This window comes from Meriones unguiculatus, chromosome 10 (assembly GCF_030254825.1).
Source record: "Meriones unguiculatus strain TT.TT164.6M chromosome 10, Bangor_MerUng_6.1, whole genome shotgun sequence".
In the NCBI taxonomy this organism is placed as follows: domain Eukaryota; kingdom Metazoa; phylum Chordata; class Mammalia; order Rodentia; family Muridae; genus Meriones; species Meriones unguiculatus.
Window position 1 is genome coordinate 27565725 of NC_083358.1, and position 22336 is coordinate 27588060.

Consider the following 22336-nt stretch of genomic DNA (forward strand, 5'->3'; position numbering starts at 1 on the left):
ACAGTTTTCACACAATGGTAGATGATGGGGAAAGAGAGGAAGCACATACCAGCTGTAACTTGAAACTGAGATTGAGTCATAATGGCTGGATTCTATCTTGTGAAAGCCAAGAATTTTAAAAGCAGCATTCCAGACACTGTTAATAATAATTATAGTATATCCAAGGCCATGTTTCTTAACTGAAACTGCAATCGTGAAACTGAAGTCATTGAACTGGTGCTGCTAACTGCTATTGGGAAAACCCAAAGACATAAACCAATGTAAAAGAACAACAGTCTTATGAACAGAGAGATGGAGCAGTGGATAAAAGCACATGCTGCCAAATTTAACCACCAGAGTTCAATCCCCAGCAAAGAGAAAACCAATACCTACAGTTGCCCTGTTATTTATATTCAAGCTCTGTAATTTGAGTTATATATACAAATACTCTATATGTGTATACGTACGTAGATACATACATATATACATACATTACACATGCATATGTGCGAACACATGCGTGTACTCCTGTGAGTGTGGGCCCGTGCATTCACATACACAGAGAAACACACACACACACACACACACACACACATATATGTCTCTGTGTGTGTTTGTGTGTGAAAGTGTGGGCACTAATACCTCTAGAGGAACAATACTATATATATTGAGAGAGTGAATTATGCATATATATATATATATATATATATATATACAGAGAGAGTGAATTAACATTGTAACAAAGAGCTATATTTGAAATGCAGCACTGCTGACCAAGTTCAAGTTCGTAAGTATCAGGTGACAAGAGTTTCTTCAGCCAACTGAGCATAGAGAAATAACACAATCTATGCTTCGGGATAACAAATATATAATTTTGTTTCCTCTCATTTGCTTTTTATTTGTCCTACTAAGGACTAAAAACAAAATTGTTATTAAATAGAATAAACACACTAAGAAACCAAAATTCCAGAATGCAAAGGAGGATCTCAAGAAAATCCATTGAAGAGGAAACACTGAAAACCCTGGAGGAGAAATACCATTATGATACAGTCATTGATTTACTTCTAAATGGTTTTCTTTCCTTTTATTTTTAATTTAACTCTATATTTAATAACTTAGTCACTTTACATCCTGATAGTAGCCCCCATTTTCAAATATATTTGTCATATGTTTTAGTAGATAATGACCACTTGTAGAATTGCAGAGACGATTCCACTCTTTCTCTGTTGTGTGATTATCTTATGTACAGACAATAGAGAAAAGAAGATGATTGATCATGAGAACAACACAGGTTTGCAAGCCTCTGCCATAGGAGAGGTCATTCTATTAGAAACAGTTGCCTAAAATTTATCTATTTTTACTGAAGCTATATCACATGGAGGAATCATTGAAACACAATCACAATGGTCCAATCTGACCTTTCTTTTCTGTTTGTGATTGTTCATAGTTCTGAATCAGAGCTGAAAAGATCTTTCTTCCTAGTTTTGTACAGCAATGAGTTTACTGTCAATAGGTCATACAAATTCTTGCAAATTCTTCCCTTTCTATTCTCCTGCCATGCAATTCATGTCAACATAGTCAGCAAATGAGACAAGTTAGACATATTACATCAGGAGATTAAATTCTCCAGGGCTGTTGATAGCCTTAGGGCAAGGCGTTCAGTATTCTGACAGATCCCTTTCTTCCATTAGACTGTTTCTGTGTGTCACATTCTAGTTAGCCACCCTGGAGCAGAGGCAATGGCTCAGATTGATTTTTTTTTATTGCTATCAATATAAATAACAATTAACCCTTGTGCCAGCTGATAGCAACAAGCATAATTGTACAATTTTAATGCTTCAAACATATGCCTTTGGTATGAATGATGTCACTGTTTCAAATATCATACTAGAATAAACTTTTTTGCAAGCTCATTGAATTCCATTATATGTGTGTGAGGCAAATTTCCAATTCAAGGTCATAGTTTGCTTGTGTTAAGAAGTTTCTTTAGCATTAAATTTAGAATGAATTAAAGCACAGCCTCTCAAAAATCTACACTGACCTATGATGCCATGGGGACGGGGGGGCGAACTGTCAGTCTTTGCAAGGTTCAACACTAATACACCTGTAACAAAAAGATTACCAAAGAAAAATGTTAGAATTATATTAAAAAAAACATTATGTGACTTCCAAAATCAAGACCAAATGGCTCACACAAACCAGACATCCTTAAAAAGTCATTCAGAAGTTTGATTAGGTACAAAGATGCTGTATCCTTATCACAATAAACTAGGCGTAAGTTGTTAAGACATATCTGTTCAGATTATTCTTGACCTTTGAGTATAGGTAATGCCCCTTTTACCATGGTATTCTAAAGACAGAATTGTAGAAGAGTAAGAAAACAAGTCACTGGATTGAACAAAATGAACAAATCAAATGACCTTTTTTTTTTTCAAAGATTATACATTATCAAAATGTCATATTTTTAATACCATTCAAATATTTTAGAGGTTGTCTCTTTGGTATATATTATATACTTTCTTATCTTGTAGTCCAAAATTGTTGCATAAGCTCTAGACTCCAGAATAAGAAAGAGAAAGGAAAAGTAAATTCACTTTGAAGGTACTGTTTTGATCATGGATATAACAGTTAAATTCCATTCCATGTTTCTTTACTTGTGTTAACACATACAATTTACAAAACCTTTTTTTTTTAATTTGATGGGTCTTTCATATGGCTAATATAGTCTTCTTTTATAATTGAGAAAATAGAAATAAAATTTAAGTACCAGACCATTGACTCTTTACTTGATGAACTGCCACCAGCATTTTCTGGACCATAGAACAGAGACTCTCTTAAAATACATCTTCATTCAACTCTGCCACCTCTTTTTTACATTTCTGCATGTAAATTATTTTCCTTAGACTCTGATAGTTAAGGAAATGGTCTGATATTGGCACCTCTAACACGGGAGTTTGTGGATCAATCAGGAAATCCACATTTCCTGAGAAAAGCGAGTATATAGGTGCTGCGCTATATGTTCTTTTGTCTGGTCATTGTTCTGGTCCAGCTCTCTTTTCTTTCTGATGAGTGTCATGTAACAAGACCCAGCATCACAGTCCCACCACTGTGAATCCTGCCACGTACTCCCAACCGTGATAAACTCTATCTCCTATCACTCAAAACAAGTGTCTCTCGACCCGATTTCTGCCATACTCTTCTAAGCTAATGAAAATAGCAACTAACCCATAAAATGGGTTACTGGCAAATGGTACCATTACTGAGACAAACTTGAAAGTCCTGTTTCTATGACTTTTGGTCTAGTTCACAGGGAGATATTTTGGATGTGAAATGAAATAATTCATGAGGAACTGCTTCTGTGAAGTAGGGATGTATTACTTATGTTCATGAATGATGACCACGGAAAAAAATAGACTTTAAGAATGACAACTCATTGCTAATTGAAATCTGTAATGCCAATCAATCCTACTAATTCATCTTACAACAAAAGACAAGCATCCATAGTTTTTTAGTTACCTTAATTTTCGATTAAATACCTAAAAGTCTTGGTTATAAGCTGAGTACTAACTTGGACCCGAGCTAGAATCCACAGTGAACACAGAATTTGTAAACTCAGGGAGCTCATACTTGAAAGGAGGGCACTTGTTCATATAGCAATGGTGAAATGAGGAGTAATTGTAATTTGAAAGAGTAATATATGCATGTATAAAAATGGCATGTGAAAAATCAGAGTGGTATGCAGGAAGTGACATCTTACCAAAATTATAAAATTGAAGTAGGAATCTGAGAGTTAAGAAGGAGATGAGTGTACAAAGAGGTCAGAGGTCAGAGCAAAAGAACACAATGAAATCTCTAATAAGTTCACAGAAACTTAGGACACTAAATGTTTCGTCAGTACTAAAATGCTACACAAATAATAATTATTCTGCTTACTTAATGTAACTAATAATGCTCCCATTAGTTCATACATTATTTGCAAACCTTCTGCTTAACCCTTTGACTCTATTCAACAAGTTCCATAACTTGTATTTAATAGGGGCAAAAATAAATGTCCAAGGCTGAGAGACAAAGTAAAGGAATCTTACCCTGCAAAATATAAACAAATGACTTAATATTAAGGATGATTTGAAAAGAATCAGTCTACGAACTTTAAAAATATCTGGAATTCTTTGATTATTTGAAAATGATCCTGGAATACAATTAATTATATCAGGAACAGATACCATATAACTATTTATATCTGTTCTGCCCCTACTTGGTGAAGTACAGTCTGATAATGGTTTGACTGCATCACACAAACCACACTCTTACGATGTTGAAGAATGTATTTATTCTAGAATGAGTATTATCTATATTTATAGGTCACATATAGACATGTGGTACATACCGAAGACCTATACTTCACAAACTATAAGTATTAGCTTCTGAATTCCATAAAATCAGACAAATAGAAATATTCAGCAGGCCATAGGAATTGATTCAATAATAAGCTTGATATTCTAAGCACTTTTAAAGTGTTGGTTATTATTTAGGATTAACAATTATGAGTACCACATATTCAGAAGACAAAGTTTTAGCCACTTCCACAGTATGACTGAAAACATTTAATTATGTTTCTATTACTGTGCCAATGACATTCTTTACAAAACTAGAAAATGAGATTCTAAATGTATATATACAGATAAAAATATTAAACTACCTGTCTTTTTAAGTAACATGATAAAGCAGGAAAGATTGCACAATCTGACTTTGTACAAAACCACATAGTACAAAACCACAGAATGTAAATAGTATGTGGTTGATGTATGAACAGATGCATAGAAAACAGAACCAAATAGAAATTTTTGAAGTAATGTTTCATATCTGCCCACTGTAATTAACGACAGCATGTCTTGGGGAACATATAATGTCATGCACATCTCCATTCTCAACTTGACTGGATACGTAATCAACTAAAGGGCAAGCTGCTTGATACACCCATGAAGCATTTGTGTGTGTGTGTGTGATCAGGTTACTCAAAGTAGAAAGACGGCCCAAAATGTAGGAAGCACCTCCCAGTGGCAGCCAGATAAAAGGAAGTTCCCCAGAAACCCCCTCAAAGCAGTAGGTCCTTAGCTTTTGACCTTCTTGCCTTTGTGACTTACTGGAAAATCCATCTCATCCACACACACTGCTGCTACTCTATCCCTACCTAACAACAGAATCTATCATCTTTGGTCTTCAAATGTGGAAGTGCCATCCTCAGGACCTAAAGAGCTCTCAGATTCTCAGACACTCCAATATGAATAGAGAAACTGTTCAATTATCCAGATCATATTATATATATATATATATATATATATATATATATATATAATTTCATATACATCCATATGTGCATTATATCTTTTCTGTAATTCTAGAGAGCCCTGACTGAGACAGATTATTCTTTCAATATTTGGCTCAAAAATGCATATCCAAATGCAGAAAAGATGAACACCTGATTCTCACCAGTTACAAAGTAGTTAAAAAACTGTAGTACATGAAAACATGAAATTTGGATAAAAGCATCAACGAAAACTTTCCAGATACAGGTAAGTGGAGGGGATTATAAGAGAAGATTCTAAACTCCAGGAAATAAAAAAAATACCTAAGTGTTACAATAGACTAAAATGTTCTACAGAGAAAAGGAAGAAGTCATGAGACAAAACAACACTACAGAATGAGAAACAATATTTATAAATTTTATATCAGACAAGGACTGAAATATAGAATTTCAAAATCTCATTAGGTAAACAAAATAAAATCATTTTAAAATGGGCAGTGTACTGGATAGTTTTATGTCAGCTTGACACAAGCTACAACCAAGTCATTAATGAATCCTCAGTTGAGAAAATCTGCCATAAGATCTGGCTGTAGACAAGGCTATATGACATTTTCATCATTAGTTAGTGATTTATGAGTTGTGGGCAGTTCATAATGGGTGGTGGCAGTCCTAGGGTGGTGGTCCTGGATTCTATAACAAAGCAGGCTGAGCAAGCCATGGTGAGCAAGCCACTAAACAGTAACTTTCCACAGCCTCTTCATCAGCTCCTGCCTCCAGGTTTCTGTCTTGCTTGAGTTTCTATTTTGACTTCCTCTGATGAACAGTGATATGGAAGTAAAATAATATAGAAGGAAGAAGTAAGTGAAATAAATCCTTTTCTCTCCAACTTTGCTTTTGATCATGGTGTTTCATCCCATCAAAAGATACCCTAATTAAGATGGGCAATGTATCCAAATAGATATTTTTCAAAAGAATATTATAGTTTATATAAATATATGCATATGAAAGACAAAATCAATAATACTTCTAATCAGAGAAATGAAAATCAATCCGTAATGATGATATATCACACCATCCTAGTAGTGATCATGTTATCCTAAACAGTAAATAAAGCTCTAATTTCTGGTGAAGCTATGGAGAAAAGAGAACCTCTCTGTATAACCAGTAGAAATGTAACTTTAGCCCAGTTCTAGAAAATAGCATGAAGGGTTCTGAAAATATCAAAATTAGATATAATACACGATCCCGCAACACACTGTAGAATATGTCTACAGGGGATCAACTCAGTATGTTGAACAGATGTCTACTCACAATTATATGGCAGAGCTACTTAGAATAGTCAAACACAATGTAGAGTACTAACCGCTATATGATCACTGCCCTGGGTAAGAAAGGCAAATGGACAGACATCAGAAGAGGGAGAAAACAGGGAACAGGACAGGAGCCTACCACTGAAGGCTTTTGAAAGACTCTACCCAGCAAGGTATCAAAGCAAATGCTGAGATTCATAGCCAAACTTTGGGCAGAGTGCAGGGAATCTAATGAAAGAAGGAAGAGGTAGAAAGACCTGGAGGGGACAGGAGCACCACAACGAGAGCAACAGAACAAAAAATCTGGGCCCAGGGGTCTTTTCTGAGACTGATACTCCAACCAAAGACTATGTATGGAGATAACCTAGAACCCCTTTACAGATGCACCTCATGGCAACTCAGTCTCCAAGTGGGTGCCCAGGTAATGGGAACAGGGACTGTCTCTGATATGAATTCAGTGGTTGGCTCTTTGATCACCTTCCCCTGAGGCTGGAGCAGCCTTATCAGGCCACAGAGGAAAATAATGCAGCCAATCCTGATGAGACCTGATAGTCTAGGGTCAGAGGGAAGGGGAGGTGGACCTCCCCTAGCAGTGGACTGGGGGAGGGGCATGGAAGTAAAGATCAGGGAGGGAGGGTGGATGGCATTGGGAGGGAATGAGAGAGAGGGCTACAGCAGGAATACAAAGAGAACAAACGGAAATTGGTAAAAAAAAAATTAACAGAAAGAGAATAGTCAAACAACAGATAGAAGCTTCTGTCATTTGTGACAGTGTGGAAGGAACTGTGAAACATGGTAACAAAATCAAGCCAATACAAAAAGGTAAGAACAAGGTAATCTCATCCATCTGTGAAATCTAGAATATGTACAATAAAAGTTGAATTTAGAAAAGTGATAATCAGAGGTTGGTGAGTGTAGGAGTTTTGAGAGACAGGGAAAGATTGGTTGATGGTTGCTAAGTTACATTTGCTTAGAAAAAGGAACCTTGCTTTTAATTTTTTTTCTTAATGTAACTCTCTGATAATTATGCAGCATGCGTGTACTGCAGCCATGAATCATCTGAAGGAATGGGCGGGCATGGGAGCGTTAGCAGGCCTTCTGGTGTTGGTCTCCTTGGTTTGCCTGTGGTATATATGCAAGATTAGAGTCTCACAACAGTGTGATGCAGCCATGATCATTCAGGCCTTTACAGCCATTGAAGCAGGACATTCTCCCCAAGCATGGTTGGATACCATAAAAAGCTAAAATGATACGCTCAGGATGCGAGGCTAAGCACTGCACTCAGGGTCAGCCGCTTTGGACCCAGAGAAGAGCATGTCTGATTGCATGCGGGTTGATGCCCCAGGTCCCGCCTCTGAGAAAAAGGTATCGGACGGGTCTGATGCTCTTTGGGTGGATCACACCTAAATGAACATCGGTACAAAGTCCCAATTTATTTCTAATATCAGAGATCAGACCTCTACTCTTGCCTGATGCGTCTAAAGCAAAAAGGGGGAACTGTAGAGAGCTGCGGAATGCTATGCCTTAAAGATGGAGCTGGTTTCCGCCTTCCACCTTCCCGATGGTGAGTGCTCTCTGTCACGAACAATTCCACATTTGGCTAAGGCTGAGGATCTGGCTTGCTTCCATGTATGTGGACCTATCTGCATTGCCCACGTGGCATGCTGGGGTTGGCTACCCAGAGGTTATTTAAACTGTGGGCTGGCTTTCCCCAGGGTCCGAGGATTGTTCAATGTTCCTGAATAAACTGCATTGAAAAATAAAATAAAATAAAATAAAATAAAATAAAAATAATGCAGCATGCATTGTAGATTCTAGAGAAAATTATTTTTAAATAGCTTAGCATCAAATAGTAATAAATATTGGAGGAGACAGTTTGGTTTAACTTCGTCTAACCATAATATAGTAAATAACAATAGTAAAACATCCTACTCTACAAATGTATTTAGGTTTTTATTTTTATATATCCATTAAAATAAATTTATTTTTAAATCTGTTGGTGAAGTAAACAACTTCTCACCCTGTGTCTGAGTGAGTTAGAAATTATTATCTGTTTTTTCCATGAACAAAACATACACTGTGTTCTCTCATCTCTTCTTTAAAACTAGGCAGTGAACTAGCTCTACCATACACAAAACAGCTTGGCACACTGATTCTCTGTCACACTGTTTTTGGTCCTTTGCTATTATACTTCTTTGTGTGCTTATTTTTTCAGAACTGAAGTCTTGCAAGCGCATCTCAACTAATCGTTATGGTCCTTCTGTATTTTTTCAACCTCAACTAAGACTGTATATACATATTGTCTTCCTACTTGTTTGGACCTGTTGACTTGAATTATCATAGAGGAGACATGAGAGAAGAAAGAAATGTTGTGGAGGTTAACCCATTAAACAAAAGTGAATAAAGCATAAAAACGACAGAGGAAAAGCAGGGAGAGAAGAGAACACAAACCAATGGATGATTTATTGGAGTTGGTTAGCTCCGGTTGACTCATCAGCATTAGCATATGTTTTTGTTTCTACGGGATCACCTTCAGAGCTACAATAGAGGGTGGTGACTTTCCGTGGGTAGCTTGATCTTAAACAGTACTAACACATTTACAACTATAGAAAGACAAGCAGAGATGAAAACTTATGCCGCATATGATATGTACAAAACAGGTAATTCTATGGAGAGATGTCTCAAACTTAGTAAAGATAGAACATTGACACTCACTGCATCCCAAAGCTGGGTTTCATAGTCTTACAACACTTGATAACTGTCACAATTTTTATTCCTTAAGCTTTGCTTAACATCATCAATGAATGGTATGTGTATTATGGTTAGGCAATATCTATGTTCTTCTTTTGCAATATAATGCACCAGACACCAAGACAATACATAAAATATTACATGGTGGTTGGTTTTGAAGTTTGTAACTTGATTAGATCCTGGAAGAAAGAAATACAGTATTATTTGGACTACAGAAACTAAATCTATTATCAAGAAAATTATCCCTCACCAAAATGTGTTAAAGTCTTTTCTGACACTTTTTTTTTAATGAGACAAGAATGAATATCTTTTATCCTACATAAAGTACCAACAACACACCAACTAATTATTCTATCCAAGCTCAGTTTGAGGAACCTGCCAGCATCAGTAAAGATAGGATCTGTGAACTTACCCCATAAAATAAACACAGGACAAGTCGCTTTGATGTACAATTACAATACTTTGTCTTCTTTTGTTTTTAAAAAGAGAGTTTAGTGTGGGTTTAACCATGAAAGTTAACAAAAAGAAATTCAGAGAATAAGACACATCATGTGAGCTTCTCAAGAAAATCACTCTGGAATATCTATACCATTGGCCATTTTTGCGATTTTGGTGGTTTCTAAATTTACACCTAAAAGGTTACCAGAGAATTCAAATGCACTATGTTTTGGGAGTCATACTGATAAGGTGAAGTCTTAGGTAAAAAGATCACCAGAGGAGTTGAGAAGCTATAATTTTACTGTAAAAAAAAAAAATTGATGAGCTTATTTCTAAGTCTCAGAAAGTTGAAGGCTTACATATGACAGAGAGGTAAAGCTGTTCTCAAGGTTCATATAGCTGCAGGGTTCCTTGTTAGTTTAGTATTTTATTGGAAACTATCTCTGCACTTAATGGAGAATGTCTGTGTATACAGTCCTATAATGAGTGTGTGAACTGTGTTGGAGCAATTGAAAGTCACCTGATGGGAGATTTCAACAATTCTCTAGTGTCAGATTCTCTTCCTCTCCTTGCTCTGTTGTGTGAGCTTTTCTCAAGTGTCTACTTACTGCAATAATTAAAGAAAAAAAAACTGAGCAAAAGTGGTGTTGTAAGCCAAGGAAAGTTAGCTGAGATTATTTGCAGAAGCATCAGTGTTGAGTTAACTGAAGTGAATTGGGCAACCTATTAATGGCTATAACACTGAAGAAATTGAAAAAAATCTTTCTCTCTTTTTTTTTCTTTTTATTTTTTTAATTCTTTATTAATTACACTTTATTCACTTGTATCCACCCCGTGATTCCCTCCCTCCTCCTGTCCCAATCCCTCCCTTCCTCCACCCTCTGCATGCATGCCCCTCCCCAAGTCCACTGATAGAGGAGGTCTTCTTTTCCTTCCTTCTGATCCTAGTCAATTAGGTCTCATCAGGAGTGGCTGCAGTGTCTTCTTCTGTGGCCTGGTAATGCTGCTTCCCCCCCCAGGGGGAGGTAATTAAAGAGCAGGCCAATCAGTTCATGTCAGAGACAGTCCCTGTTCCTATTACAATGGAACCCACTTGGATACTGAAATGCCCTGGGCTACATCTGTGCAGGGGTCTTAGGTTATCTCCATGCATAGTCCTTGATTGGAGTATCAGTCTCAGGAAAGACCCCTGTGCTCAGATTTTTTGGTTCTGTTGCTCTCCTCATGGAGTTCCTGTCTTCTCTAGATCTTACTGTTTTCCCCTTCTTTTATAAGATTCCCTGCACTCTGCCCAAAGGTTACCCATAAGTCTCAGCATCTGCATTGATAGTCTGCAGGGCAGAGCCTTTCAGAGGTCCTCTGTGTCAGGCTCCTGACTTGTTCCCTCTTTTCTCCTTCTTCTGATGTCCATCCTCTTTGCCTTTCTGGATAGGAATTGAGTATTTTAGCAAGAGTCCTCCCTCTTGATTAGTTTCTTTAGGTATACAGGTTTTAGTAGGTTTATCCTATATTATATATCTATATGAGTGAGTATATACTGTGTTCATCTTTCTGCTTCTGGGATAGCTCACTTGGGATGATCTTTTAAAATTCCTTTCTCTCTTTCTTCCCAAGGAATTTTTAGTTCTATGCATTTTTGAGGAGGATGTGCATTGTAAGCACTTGCCCTTAGCAGCCATTAAATACCTATAAAGCTTAAAGAGGGTTGGGTCTGGCAAGTCATTCCTTTTGTCACTACAGCCTATAAATCTCAAAGAGTGATGGGGCCTCATAAACCCTTTCTACTTGAAACCCTTATCTATCTACACATTCTTGGTGGTGAAGCATTGACCTCATGAGCCTCTCCCTCTAGCATGGGAGAACGAAGAGGTCAGATCTTATGAAGATCTTTCAGTAACACAGCTATTGGGAGTTCAAGAGGGCTCTAACCATTTTAAGCACATAGGACATCACTGTACAACACATTCCTTTATACTTTCTCTGTCTTCTCATTCTCGTTTAGTCAATGACTCTTTTAGGCTTCAGTAAGGAACATATCGGAATATTACTTACAGAAGCAGGTGTAACAGAAAAACAGCTGCTTCAATGAAAATCTTACCGGATATGGAAGATAACTTAACTCGCAGAAACTGCATCAGTGGTTTCCCACTTTCAGTAAACTTGTTTTCTCTGTTCCAGAGGAACAACTCTGAGCTCACCAGCAGCTGGGAGACAGGAGGCAGAAATCCCAAGTGAGGGCCCTGGAAACCTTTGCCTTCTCCTCCACTGAGAGTGTTAGAGCTTCATCTCTGCAGCATAACCTTGTTAGCACAGATTTGGTCAGCTCTTCTCATTGAGAAGACAACCAGGCTAAGAATTCTATAGGTTGCCACAGTAACATTTGGTCTATGATACTAATCTTCATGGTATGCCAGGGGAAACCGGTTTAATCCAACAAAGTCATCACCTCCATACAATAACTTTACTTCACTGGAGAATATTCATTGCAGAAGTGATTGCATACATTCAGATGATGTATTATAGTTGATTGAGCCCTTAATCCAAAGCAATTAGACTCAGTATGAGAAAGGAAGGCAGAAACAAATGAGAAATACAGCCCTGTAGAGGGAAGACAGATGGAAGTTATGACAGCACAAGCTAAGTAATGTCTGAAGTTACCAATAGCCTCAGGGAACAGACGCAAGCCAATATCTTGATTTTATATTTTTGGTCTGTAGAGATCTAGGAGAACTCACCTCTTTTATTTTAACCCTCCTAGTTTGTGATACAGTTTTAAAGCAGTTCTATGAAAACAACACAGAAATTACCAAGTGTATCTTAAAATTATTTATTCTCATTAACTTAAGTATACCATATATAAGTATACCATAAGTATAAGTATACCATACTATACGAAAGATATAAGTTGGTTTTGACAATGCCAATGTGCCAATGTGTTATTTTACCTTTTAAGTATGCACACACAAATAATGCACCATTTTAAAAAATACCAAAACTATATAGTAGGCGAGTAGCTAAAGCAGAAATAGAAGTTCGAGCAGAGACATTTGGATAGTGAGTCTATCATGATTTATACTCTGCAATAGGATTCCTTTAAACCTGGGCAGTTTCTGGCATCATGATCCAAATACAGTTGGAAATGCCTCCATATTCCATCAAGCTGGTGAAGGTCGACCGAACACCCACAGTTTATAATTGTTGCAGAATACAATATAACTTTGCTTTCCCAAGTGCTAGAACATAAAGTCTAAGGATATTTAATGCAATAGTTACCATGGTGCTGATGTAATTTAATTACTGCTCTTTTGTGAATAAATTATAAAAGAAATTGTTAAAAGATCAAACAGTACATTCAACACATTATAGCTATAGAAATGATAAGTAGATTTTTAACTGAAAATGTTTTGCTCCTGTAGGGAGTTGATTACCTTTTATAAGTTAAAACTTAATTATGGTATTGGGTATGTAAGTGTTTCATTAGTATAATACTATGATTTAAAAGTTAAATATGTCAGAAATGTTTTACCTTTAGTTTATATCTGTGACCGGTCACTTTGCAAAACTGATCCACAATTTCACCAATATCTTTTACAGATTTTATTAAACAACTGTGAATGTATAACATTAAAGGTAGTATGTGTGTGAAGTATATGAGATTTACTTTCCTTGACATGTCTAACATGTCTATGAAAAACAAAGGCTTAAAAAAATCTACAAATTATACACTATCCAGAGGACTGTTTCAGTATCTTTAAAAGTGATAACCTCCTTATGAGAGAGCCTTCATACTTCCAAAACACAGATGGAGGGGAAAAAAAGATGTAGCCAAAATTTTTTATGTTTGTGCATTGAAAGTAAGGTGTTCTGAAGGTTGGAGTCCAAATGAGCAATAAAATATGCAAAAAAAAAAAAAAGTAATGTTGCTGTCCATGGTTCTGAAAAGAACACTTGATTCTGTTGTTGAAACCGTTTGACTTCACTATTTTTAAATAAAATTCATCTAAGATAATGTTGTATCTAGACACATCTTGGCAATATATGTGAACACCATTAGAAGATAGTTCCAGCTGAAGAACTTCAAGGAAGGTCCTAGTTTCTTGCATACACTACTTTGATATGACATAATGCAGTAAATACTGCATTTTTTCACCTCCTCTCAGCTGTTCAGCCAGGAGAAATTAGTCTAATAATTTAGGCTGGTAAACTTAAGAAGGCATTCCTTTTTATTTTATTTATTATTTATTACAACATATTCACTTTGTGTTCTGGCTGTTGCCCTCTTCGTCTTCTCCTCCCTCCTTCTTTTATCCCAATGACCCTCCTCTAGTCCACTGGTAGGGGAGGTCATCTTCCCATTCTATTTGACTCTAGCCTACAAGGTGTCATCAGGACTGGCTGCACTGTCTTCCTCTGTGGCCTGGCAAGGCTGCTCCCTCCTCAGAGGGAGGTAAAGAAAGAGCCAGCTACTGAGTTCATGTCAGAGACAGTCCCCCTAACCCTTACTAGGGAACCCACTTGGAAACTGACCAGCCTATGGGCAGGGGTTCTAAGTCTTCTTCGTGAATGGTCCTTAGTTAGAGCTTCAGTCATGCAGGGACCCTGGGCAAAGATTTTTTGGCTCTGATTTTTTTTTTTTATTTCTGTCCCGCTAGCGTTTTTCTATCTCTGTTTTCTTTCGTAAGACTTCCTGCACTCTGCCCAAAGTTTGGCTATGAATCTCAGCATGTGCTTTGATACTCTGCTGGGTAAGGCCTTTCAAAGGCCCTCTGTGGTAGATTCCTGTCCTGTTCCCTGTCTTCTCCTGCTTCAAATGTCTATCCCATTTTCCCTCTGAAAGAGGATTGAACCTCTTCCCTAGGGTTTTCCTTCTTCTTTAGCTTCTTTAGGACTATAGATTTTAGTATGTTTATCCTATATTATATTTTTTTAATTCTATTTTTCTTATTAGTTACATTTTGTAATTCTGTATCCCAGCTGTATCCCGCTCCCTCATTCTGTCCCCAATCCCACACTCCCTCATCTCTCCCTAACCCCTTTCCAATTCCACTTATAGGGGAGGACCTCCTCCCCTTTCATATGACTCCGTTTTGTCAGGTATTTTCAGGACTGGCTGCAAAGTCCTCCTCTATGGCCTAACAGTACTGCTCCTCCCTTTTGGGGTGGGGAGGTCAAAGAGCCAGTCATTGAGTTCCTGTTAGAAATAGTCCTTGTTCCCCTTACTATGGGAAACCAATTGATTACAGAGCTATCACGGGTCACATCTGAGCAGACCTCTGGATAGAACTTTTAATTGCTGGATAGAACCTCTAGGTTTTATCCACTCGTGGTCTTTGGTTGACTGTCAATCTCAGAAAAGACCCTGTGCCCAGATATGTTTGGTCCTTGTGGAGCTCCTATCCTTTCCACATTAAACTCTCCTTCTTTCATATGATTCCCTGCACTCTGCCAAAGGTTTGGTTATGAGTCTTAGTATCTACTTTGGAACACTGCTAGGTAGAGTCTTTCAGATGCTTTCTCAGTAGACTCCTGTCATACATTCAATGCTTATCCCATTTGTCTTTCTAAATGAGGATTGATCATCATACCCCATGTCTGCTTTCTTGATTATCTTCTTTAGGTGTATAGATTTCATTATGTTTATCATATCTTTATGTCTATATAAGCGAGTATATCCCATGTTTGTCTTTCTCCTTCTGGGATACTTCACTCAGAATGATCTTTTCTAGATCCCACCATGTGCCTGCAAATTTCGTGATTTCCTCTTTTTTGATTTCTAATATCCACTTAAAAGTGAGTATATACCATGTGTGTCTCTGCTTCTAGGTTACCTCATTCAGGATGATCTTTTCTACTTCCATCCATTTGCCTGCAAATTCCACGATTTCTTTGTTTTTAATTGCCGTGTAGTATTCCATTATGTAAACGTACTACATATCTGTATCCATTCCTCAGATGAGGGTCATGTGGGTTATTTCCAGATAGTGGTTAATATGAATAAAGCTGCTATAAACATGGTTAATCCAATATCCTTGTATCATTGAGCATATTTTGGATCTATAGCTAGGAGTGGTATTTATTAATTACAGTTTATCTCTTTGTATCCCAGTTGTAGACTCCTCCATCTTCCCTTCCCAACTCCCCCCCACACCTTCCTTCATCTCCTCCCATGCCCCTCTCCAAGTCCACTGATGGGGAGGTCTTCTTCCCCTTTCTTCTGACCCTAGCCTCATGAGCCAGATCTCATGAAAACTGGCTGCATTGTCTTCCTCTGTGGCCTGGTAAGGCTGCTGTCCCATCAGGAGGAGGTGATCAAAGACTCAGACACTGTGTTCATGCCCAAGACAGTCCCTGTTCCCTTTACTAGGGAATCAACTTGGAAACTTTGCTGAGACGGCTACATCTGTGCAGGGGTTCTAGGTTATTTTCATACATGGTCCTTGGTTGGAGTATCAGTCTCAGAAAAGACCCCTGGGCCCTGATTTTTTGGTTTTGTTACTCTCCTTGTTGAGCTCCTGTCCCATCCTAGTCTTTCTATCTCCCCCTTCTTTCATCCGGTTCCCTGCACTCTGCCCAAAGTTTGGCTATGAGTCTCAGCATTTGCTTTGATACCAGGCTTGGTAGAGTCTTTTGAAGCCCTCTATGGTAGGCTCTTATATTGTTCCCTGTTTTCTCTCTCTTCTGATGTCCATTTTGTTTGGCTTTTTGAATGAGGATTGATCTTCTTACACAGGGTCCTCCTTCTTGTTTAGCTTCTTTAGGTGTACAATTTTAGTATATTTATCTTATAATATCCAGAATATATAAAGAACTAAAGAAGTTAAAAAGCAACAAAAATGTAATCTAATTAAAAAATGGGGTACATAGCTAAACAGAGAATTCTCTGTAGAAGAATATCAAATGGCAGTAAAACACTTAAAGAAATGCTCAATGCCCTTAGTCATCAGGGAAATGCAAATCTAAATGACCCTGAGGTTTTACCTTACACCCATCAGAATGGCTAAGACCAAAAACTTAAGTGACAATACATGCTGGAGAGGATGTAGAGAAAGGGGAACCCTCCTACATTGCTGGTGGAAAAATAAACTTGTACAACCACTTTGGAAATGAATCTGGTGCTTTCTCAGACAGTTAGGAATAGTGCTACCTCAAGATCCAGCTATACTACTCCTAGGCATATATTCAAAAGATTCTCAAGTATATAGCCAGAATCTGGAGATATCTCAGATATTCTCAACTGAGCAATGGATACAGAAAATGTGGTTCATTTACACAATGGAATTTTCATAAAATCATGAAAATTTTATGTAAAATGTGGGGACTAGGAAAGATCATCCTGAGTGAGGTCTCACAGAAGCAGAAAGATACATATGGTGTAACTGGATTGTGAGATAGCACTCACTATTCCAATTTTCTGAAAAAGTGCCAGATTGATTTCCAAAGTGGTTGTACATGTTTTCATTCCCACCAGCAATAGAGGAGGGTTCCCCTTCTCCACATTCTCTGTACTATGTGTTGTCACTTGAGTATTTGATCTTGGCCATTCTGATGTAAGGTGAAATCTCAGGGTTGTTTTGATTTGCATTTTTCTGAGCTAAACAGAGAACTCCAATTGAGGAATATTGAATGACAGAGAAAGAATTAAAGAAATGCTCAATGTCCTTTCTCATCGGGGAAATGAATACATTACTAATGTTTCATCCACAGTCTGGCAAGTTATCATGGGACAGTGGCTCCGGATTTTGTTTTACTTCCTTGTACTCACTCTCTAAAATCATTTCATTGCATAGTTGACATAAAGCATAGCTCTGAATGTCTGACAGCTTTGAAAGAATAGTAAAAACAGCCAACAATGGTACTTAAATAGTTAAGACGCCTTGGAAAATGTCACTTTTGGAAATGGGAAGGTCATTAGATAAAAATCTCTATATCAGGTGGGATATGTTACAATTAGTTCTTAGCCCAGGAGGTCCTTGAGGCCTTCCCGCACTAATAGGACATCGCCCTTGGTGTTGACTATATCAGAAGTACATGGTAGATGTTTGCTTCTGAAAATGCTCTATGTTACAGTTGCAAGTTATAGAGAAATGAAGCTCCGTGTTCAGTGCCTCCAACTCAGGAAGTATCATGGACAAGGAAATGAGTCAGATAAATAGTAAAAAGATGTTTAGGTGTTTCTTCCAAGTAGTTGATGGCAATCCCCAGTCTCCAGCCAGATGTTAACAAAATAAATACTCATGACAGAGTGGGGGGATGGAGAAGGTTCATAAGAATCAGAAGGCTAATGTGACTCATAAAACTTCCATTATTCTTATCTTTCTTTCACAAGTTCTTCATGAGACCTCCTCCCTAAACTTCTCATTGCTACTACTATGTAAGAAGTAAACAATTGACTGAAGTGTGACTACTTATTAGCATTTTATTTGTAACTTCAACAAACCTACTAGACCATCAAGCTTAGAGTGAAAAAATTCTTTCTTTAGTTTGTCAGCTCCTTAGACATATACAACATCTGTCCTTGAGCTGTCTGTGTCCTTTTAAGACTTTAGTTTTTATTCAGTAAAACATATCTCTAAAAGTTTGAGACATGGATAATAACTTATAAGACAGGATACACAAGGACATAGCACTTGTTGGGATTATTAAGGTAGTAGAAATAAGATCCAAAAATCCAAAATTTAAAATTCCCAGGTTTTTAGACAAAGTAATTCTGTAGAACACATTTCATTGTTGCAATTCATGCTTATATTTATATTTACATTTGTATTTATATTAAAAAAAACAAAATTACAAAAAGATATTTTGTTCTTTTTAAAACCTGTAAACTTAAGGAAAGATCACATTAGGAAACACCTCTATAATCTCCGCTTTTTCTAAAATTGTTATTTCTGTTGCTCAGTGAAGGGTTAGTTATGTAAAAACCTCATGTATACTGAGAAGCTCAGGGCTTATTTCACTAAAGAATAATATCTGTGGAACCTTCTGAGTAGGAGATTGACATACTAAAACCCTGGCATCTACCACTGCACTCTCCTGGGGAACTGACCAAAAGATGGACTCTTCCATTCCCAAAGGATTCCCTTTTCCATCCTATAAAAGCCAAGATCCCATCACAGATCCATGCATAGTCTCATCTCTCTGCATTGACTGAGGCCAGCCCTTCAACTGTTCTGATTAAAGAACAATTCTATCTCTGGAGTTGCATATTTTCTTCCGTATTTTTCTGTGTAACCTCCAGCAATCACTGTCTACTACACAGCAACTGAAGATGCCATGTCACTCACATGGAAACAGCCATTGTTCAAGATTAATGACATTTTAAAAGAGTTTCATTTTTGTGAGATTATAATTACATTATTTCCCCTCTCTCTTTCTTCCTCTAAAACCTCCCATATACACTGCCTTTTTCTTTTTCAAATTTATACCCTATTTTTCGTTAATTCTTATTGTTAAACACAGTAACATTAAGAATTAACTGAATTTCTATTGTCCAGCATTTTTTATTCAGTTACCAAAACTTTCTTTAAAAGAAGCTTTCTAGCTCTTATTTCTCATTTTTAACTACTAAGGTTTTAGACATTAATACAGAACATGAAAATGAAAATAATGCTTTCAGTTATTAACATTTTACCAAAGCAAGTAACTTAAGCCTTTGAAAAACATTTTAAAAATTACTTAAAAAATTTTTACATTTGGTCTAATATAAATATTCTTGACATATGTACAAGCTATCCCTCCCCCTTCAATTTCTTATAATAAATATACGGGCAGATGCCTAGATTGGGAACATGAGCTGATCTATTTTCCCATTGTTTCAGCAACGATTTCTTCAGTCATTATTGCCTTACCCATACTGCAATGTACATAATAAAAAGATACTTACCACACACTCTCTTTAAACAATATATAGCCCATAAAGAAAACATGCATGGAAAACTGACTTGTATAGTGTTGTTGAAGAACTAAAATAAAGAGATATACATTCCTGACAGGTCACAAGAAACTAATAGACAAAAACTATGGAGCAGATCAGTTTCCAAGTGGGTTCCCTAGTAAGGGGATCAGGGGCTGTCTCTTTCATGAACTCAGTGACCAGCTCTTTGATCACCTCTCTCTAGGGTGTGCAGCCTTGCCATCTAGAAAGGAAGATGATGTACCCATCCCTGATGATACCTGATAGGCTAGGGTCAGACAGAAGGCAAGGAGGGCCTCTCCTATCAGTGGACTAGGGGACAGGCATAGGGGGAGAAGAGGGAGGGTAGGTGGGACAGGGAATGGATGAGGTTGAGCTACTTCCAGGATTCAAAGTAAATAAATTATAATAAATTATAATAATAGATAAATATTTTTAAATTATTTTTATTGATTACAGTTTGTTCACTTTGTGTCCCAGCTATAGCCCCATCCCTCATCTCCTCCCAATCCCATCCTTTCTCCTTTATCTCCTCCTATACCCCTCCCCAAGTCCACTGATAGGTGAGATCCTCCTTTCCTTTCCTCTGACCCTAGCATATCAGGTCTCATCAGGACTGGCTGCATTGTTTTACTTTGTGGCTTGGTAAGGCTGCTCCCCTCTCTTAAGGTGATCAAAGAACCAACCACTGAGTTCATGTTAGGGACAGTCCCTGTTCCTCTTACTAGGGAACCCACTTGGATACTGAGCTGCCATGGGTTACATCTCTGCAGGGGTTCTAGGTTATCTCCATGCTTGGTACTTGGTTGGAGTATCAGTGTCAGAAAAGATCCCTTTGCCTGGATATTTTGGTTCTGTTGCTCTCCTTGTGGAGCTCCTCACCCCTCCAGGTCTTTCTGTCTCCCCCTTTAAACAGTATATAGTCAAGAAAGGAAATATGAAACTTCATTGCAGGGCAAGATTTGTTGCCATAGCTTTCCTATTATTGACACAGTCATTATGGATGAAAATCCAACTTTTTTTTAATTTTATTTTTCTTATTAGTTTCATTTTGTTAACTCTGTGTCCCAGCTGTATCCCACTCCCTCATTCCCTCCCTAACCCCACACTCCCTCCCTGGTCTTAAACATTACATTTCACATGTGGTGCAGATTTCATTTCCGGTCTTCATTCAAAGTACTCATTCACTGACTTAACTAACTGACTAAGAGTTGTCAGGAAGCAGATGAAAAGATTAGAATTCAGAGATGAATAGAGATGAAGTGCCAGAGAAAACACTAATATTCACCTGCTGCTAAAAATCCTGTCAAAACTTAGTATGTTAGTCTCACAAAATTATCTAAGTATGGTACGATTGCCATCTGCCATACTTAAATACCAACAATGACATGTTAAATTTCAGTATTTGCTGTGAATCATTTTATTATGCTAGCAACACAACTCATTTCTTTGTGTACTTATGCTGATACTGTTGAAGATTTCAGGCAGAAGGCATATTTCCAAGACCAAAAAGATAAATTTGTAAAAAACAGTTGTGTTGATGGACAAATCCAAAGGCCTGAGCTGAAAGTTTTAGTGATGTTTTTGTTCTGGGTTTAAGATGATTCTAAACATCTAAGCAACATATGTTATATTCACAACTATAAAGAAACATACATGTCATCAAAGAATTTAGTGCTTTTTTTTTTTCCCTAAAGTACGCAGTTTGAGTTTCCATTATAGAAAATGTCTGTCTTTAACAAGAAAGCTTTCCGTGTAGTTGAAGCTTGCTTCTAAAAGATCTAGGTAATACGAAATAGTCTGTAAGTCCTTTTCTCTACTGTCATGCAAACCTCAGGCACCTAGAAGACCTTCTAAGCTATCAGGAAATTCCAAATGATAAAAGAAAAAAGATGAAAAGAAATGAAATTTTTGAGCTGAACTTCTAAAACCGAACATTCCTCTGGGATTTCTAGATAAAAAAAGAGAGGTTTTCGTGCTTCTCCAAGAACACCGGATTGCATTAACATATTCAAATATGAGGTCAGATCTCAGTATTTAGGTTGGAAGCTGTCCCATCTGTGCCTTCATAAGAGGAAAAGGAGTAACAAATCACACCTTGGAATAAATTCATTTTAATCCTTTTCTTCCTTTTGATGTAATATAAATAGTCTTGTCATGTAGCTATGATTGCATTTAATGGTTGTCATTTACAGAAATGGAAAAATGATATCTGAGCATAATGCCTTCAAAGATGGCTAATAGCACTTTTTTTACATAGGAAAACATACTTTTATTTTACTTGAATGAGCCCATTGGTTCATGATTATCATTACTGAAAATTCAGCAGCTCTATTATTACGTGTAATGATAAGAACAGCTCTATGTCCTTAATGTCATTTATGTTAAAATGGTAATCCAAGCAAATCTAGACTTCTAATGTTTATTGTAACCCCATTAGTTCTCAAACAAATTGTCATCAAATATCATGCCTAATTATTACCACTTTGCCTGATTTTAATCTTATATTTTCAATAATAAAGATGTCTCTCGAAGTTGTATTTTGAAATGACCTAATGAATGCTGTTTTTTTTTTCCCTCTTCTATTAAGCATTTCTTAAGCACATTACCTGTCACTTCTGTACTAATTTGCTGTAACACTCA